Raw genomic sequence first — 5,473 nt, forward strand, 5'->3', positions numbered from 1 at the left:
GAATATTTTTGCATCAATATTCATTAGTGATATTGGTCTATAATTTTCTTTTCTTGTTGGATCTTTTCCTGGTTTGGGTATCAGGGTGATGTTTGCTTCATAGAATGTGTTGGGTAGTATTCCATCTTTTTCTATGTTTTGGAAAAGGTTGAGTAGTATAGGTACTAGTTCCTCTTTAGAGGTTTGGTAGAATTCTGACATGAAGCCATCTGATCCTGGGCTTTTCTTTTTAGGGAGACTTTGTATAGTTGATGCTATTTCAGAACTTGATATATGCCTATTCAACATTTCCACTTCCTTCTGACTAAGTCTTAGGAGGTGGTGTGCTTCCAAGTATTGGTTGATTTCCTTCAGATTTTCATATTTCTGGAAATAAAGTTTCTTGTTAATATTCATTAAGGATTTTTTGAATTTCTAAGGGGTCTGTTGTTATTGCATCTTTATAATTTCTGTTTGAAGAGATTAGAGATTTTGGTCTTCTTTTCTTGGTTAGGCTGGCCAAAGGTTTATCTATTTTATTGACCTTTTCAAAGAACCAACTTTTTGGTTTATTGCTCTGTTCTATAATCCTTTTATTTTCAATTTCATTTAATTCTGCTCTAATTTTGGTTATTTCTTTTCTTCTGCTAGATTTGGGATTAGAATGTTCTTCCTTTTCCAGTTTCTTGAGATGTCCCATTAAGTTGTTAACTTCCTCTCTTTCCGTTCTCTTGAGAAAGGCTTGCAATGCTATAAATTTCCCTCTTAGGACTGCCTTTACGGTATCCCAGAGGTTCTGGTAACTTGTGTCTTCATTATTGTTTTGTTCCAAAAATTTGGTAATTTCCTTCTTGATCTCATCTCTGATCCATCTATCCTTCAGCATAAGGTTATTTAGCTTCCATGTTTTTGTACAGGACTGCAAATTCCTGTTGTTACTGAGTTCAACTTTTATTCTATGATGGTCCGAGAAGATGCATGGAATAATTTCTATTCTTTTAAATTTACTGAGGTTAGACTTACGACCTAAGATGTGATCGATTTTGGAATATGTTCCATGTACTGATGAGAAAAATGTGTATTCAGTTTTGTTAGGATGAAAAGTTCTATAGATGTCTGTTAGGTCCAAAAGTTGAACATTTAAATTTAAATCTAAAATTTCTTTGCTGAGCTTCTTTTTGAAGGAGCTGTCCAACATTGCCAAAGGAGTGTTAAAATCTCCTACTATGATGGAGCTGGAAGAGATCAAATTGCTCATGCCTGTTAGAGTATCTCTTATAAATTGAGGTGCATTCTGGTTGGGTGCATAGATATTGATAATTGAGATCTTGTCATATTGAGTATTACCTTTACCAAATATAAAGTGGCTACCCTTGTCTTTGCTTACTTTTGTTGCTTTATACCCTATTGTATCTGTGAATAAAATTGCAACACCTGCTTTTTTCTGCTTTCTTTTTGCCTGGAATATAGATGACCATTCCTTCACCCTGAGTCTATATTTATCTTTTAAAGTAAGCTGCGATTCTTGAATACTGCAGATGTCTGGTCTGGGTTTCTGTATCCAATCAGCCAATCTGTGCCTCTTTAGAAGACAATTTAAGTCATTCACATTGATAGAAATTATTGATAAGATTTTAGGTATTGAGTTGTTCACAAGTCCAGTGGACGTTTTTAATCCTTTCTCCACTGTAGAAATTGGAGTTTGATCAATAGTTTCTGAGTTAGCTTACTTTTGTGGTGAAGGATTGCACTGGTCATTATGGAGGATAGGTTTGAAAATTTCTTGGAAAGCTGGTTTAGTTATGGCAAATTTCTCCAACATGTGAATGTCATTCAAGTATTTAATTTCTCCATCATAGATGAAACTCAGTTTAGCTGAATACAGGATCCTGGGTTGAAAGTTATTTTGTTTTAGGAGATTAAAAGTCAATGACCATCCTCTTCTAGCCTGAAAGGTTTCAGCCGAGAGATCTACAGTCACCCCAATAGTCTTCCCCTTGTAGGTTATGGTTTTCTTACGTCTCATTGCTTTCAGAATTTTCTCTTTCATCTGAACTTTAGTGAAGTTAATTATGATGTGCCTGGGGGATGTCTTGTTTGGGTTGAGTCATGCTGGGGTTCTGAAACTATCTGCTATCTGAATTTCAGAATCTCTTGGCATGTCTGAAAAGTTGTCTTTCATAATTTCATGAAGAAGAACCTCTGTGTTTTGTGAAGCAACTTCATTGCCTTCAGGGATTCCTATAAGGTGATATTAGTTTTCTTCGAATTATCTGAGAGCTCTCTGAGAGAAAGATCCGTTTTTGCTCTCCATTTCTTTTGATCTTTGTGCTCCTGGGCTTCTTCAAAAGCTTTGTCTTCAAAGTCAGAGATCCTTTCTTCTACCTGTTCCTCTCTGTTATGGAGGGATTCCACTGTATCTTTCAGATCCTTGATGGTTGCAACCTCTTGTCTCAGTGTTTCAAAATCTTTGATCATTTTATCTTTGAAATTGTTGAATTCTTGAGACATCTTTTGAATAATTTCTTGAAATTCTAATTCCCTCCTTGCTTCCATTCTGTTCATCTTATTTGCTATACAAATTCTGAACTCGATTTCCGACATTTCAGCCATCTGTTTATGTATGGAGTCTTCAATTGCATCTGCCCCATTTTTCCTCGGGGAAGTTGATCTACTCTGGTTATTCAAGTTGCCAGAGTTTTTCTGCTGATTCTGCCCCATGCTGAGTTACCCTGTTTGGAGACCTTATCAGAACCATTCAGTCAGTGGCTTCTTCTGGTTTCCCAGAGAGACAGGTGTGTCTGTTGTCTTCTCCCAGTTCTCGGGTGCTGTGGTGACCAGGGCACAGAGGAACAACAGCAGCTGTGCAGGAGTGTGCCTCGCTGGATCAGACCTCGTTCAGTCTTCCAGGGTGTCTTGGGGGCAGGAGAGTAGCAGCGGCTGGATCAGTCCTAGTTCAGCTCCACTGGGGTGATGGGGGGGGAGGGCAGGGAAACTGCAGCAGTGGTACGGGGTGCTCTCACAGCCAGATTAGTCCTAGTTCGGCCCTGCCGGGGTTACCAAGGGGCAGGTGAATGACAGTGGCTGCGCAGAGCAGAAAAGCGGCTGAATCAGTCCTACATCAGCCTGCTTGGGCTATGGGGGGGGAACAGGGGAACAGCGGTGGCCAGATTAATCCTGTTCAGCCCTGCCTGTGGGGCCAGGGGGGCAGGAGAATGGCAGCAGCCGAATCAGTCTTAGTTTGGCCCCACCAGGGCCACCGGGGGCAGGGGAACGGCAGCAGCCAGATCAGTTTTAGTTCGGCCCCACTGGGGCCACTGGGGGGAAAGGGAATGACAGCGGCCAGATTAGTCTTTGATCAGCCTTGCTGGGGCAACGGGGGTCAGGGGAATAGCAGTGGCTGTGCGGGGAATGCGCGCAGCTGGGCCAGTCCTAGTTCGGCCCCACTGGGGCAACTGTGGGACATGGGAACTGCTGTGGCTAGATCAGTCCTAGTTCAGCCCTACTGGAGCAACCAGGGGTGGGGGAACAGCAGTGGTGGTGCAGGGCACGTGCATGACCAGATCAGTCCTAGTTCGCCTGCTGGGGCATCTGTGGAGCCGGGGAACAGCAGCAGTTGGATCAGTCCTAGTTCACCTCCACCAGGGCAACTGTGGGGCCAGGGGAATGGGGAGCGGAGGACTCCTCTGCCGCCACCTGCCTGATGTGTGCGGTACTAGCTAGCTGATCTGGTCCCTTTTGGCATGGGAGCCTGGAGCAGGGAACTCCTCCACCACTGACCATGGGACACACGTAGCTCTAACAAACAGTTCTGGGCTCACCTGGAGCGGGGGCCTGGAGCTGGGATCTCCTCTGCCACCAGTGGGGTGCTTGACTCTAGGAAGCAGTTCTGGGCCCACCCATAGTGGGGGACTCCTCTACCACTGCCCGCAGGGCACGCGTGGCTCTAGCAAGTAGTTCTGTGCCTGCCCAGAGCTGGGGGCTCCTCTGCGGCCACCTGCCACCCACAGGAGGCATGCGGCTCTAGTAAGCAGTTCTGGGGCCTGCTTTGTACCTGTATTTGTGTTCTTAAATGTTCTTCCTTGGATTTATAGCTTGCTGGGCCTGACCAGAGCAGGGGACTCCTCTGCCAGCCCCTGTGGGGCACACGTGGGTCTAGCAAACAGTTCTGGGCCCACCCGGAGTGGGGAATTCCTCCGTCGCTGCCTCCGGGGCACACATGGCTCTAGCAAGCAGTTCTAGGCCTGCCTGGAATGGAGGACTCCTCCATAGCCGCCCATAGGACACACACAGTTCTAGCAAGCAGATATGGGCTCACCCGGAGCGGGGGATATCTTCCCTGCTGCTTGCAGGGCTGCATGGCTCTAGCAAGCAGTTCTGGGCCACCTGGAGTGGGGGACTCTTCTGCCAGCTCCAGCGGGGCACTGTGCCTCTAGCAAGCAGTTCTGGGCCCACCAGAGCAGAGGACTCCTCCACCACTGCCTGTGGGACATGTGTGGCTCTAGCAAGCAGTTCTGGGCCTGACCCTAGTTGAGGACTCCTCCACCGCTTCCCCAAGTGGTGCATGTGGCTCTAGCAAGTAGTTCTGAGCCTGCTCGGAGTGGGGGACTATTGCACTGCCCCTGCGGGGTGTGTGTGGCTCTAGCAAGCAGTTATGCACCCACCAGGAACAGTGGGCTCCTCTGGCGCCAACTGCGGCACGTGTGACTCTAGGAGCAGAGGACTCCGCCATAGCCATTGGTGGTGGGTTTTGTACCTTTTGATTGTATTTTGGGGGTCACAGCTCACCTCAGCAAAGTTGCTATGGGTTCTTCAATCTTCTCTCTTAGCTCTGCTCCAAACCATCAGCTTACTTGCCAGACTTCTGTCCTTTAAGTCTCCTTCTGGATGGGAGCCTCTGTGGGAAGCTGGCTGCAGTCCACCATCTTGGCTCCGCCCCCCCCCCCCGGTTTTTTTCTTGCTGATTTGCTTGAGCTCTTTGTAAATTGTGGTTACTAGCCTTTTAATCAGATGTCTCCTTGCAAATATTTTTTCCCATTCCATAGGCTATTTGCTTTCTAGATCATTTTTTTGGCTGTGTAGAATCTTTTTAACTTAATCAAGTCCCATTTTTAAATTCTTGTTGCTGCTATGATTGCCATTGGATCAGCTTCATAAATTCTTTGCTTAGGCCATTGTCTAGAGGAGTGTTTTCAACATTTTCTTCTAGAATTTTTATGGATTCATGCCTTACATTAAATTCTTTTATCTACCTTGAATTGATGTTTGTGAGTAGTGAGAGATATGGATCCTATTTCATTCATCTGCATGTGGTTATTCAATTTTCCCAGCACCATTTGTTGAGTACAGATTCTTTTCCCAGTGTATATTGCTGTCTGCTTTTCCAAAGATCAGTTGGTGGTATGTGAATGGTTTTATATTTGGGTTTTCTGTTCTGTTCCATTGGTCTATTTCTCTCTTTTTGTGCCAAATCATACTATTTTGGTTACTATTG

The sequence above is a fragment of the Otolemur garnettii genome, unplaced genomic scaffold (genome assembly GCF_000181295.1).
Source record: "Otolemur garnettii isolate 467f Iridium unplaced genomic scaffold, OtoGar3 scaffold00009, whole genome shotgun sequence".
Taxonomy (NCBI): domain Eukaryota; kingdom Metazoa; phylum Chordata; class Mammalia; order Primates; family Galagidae; genus Otolemur; species Otolemur garnettii.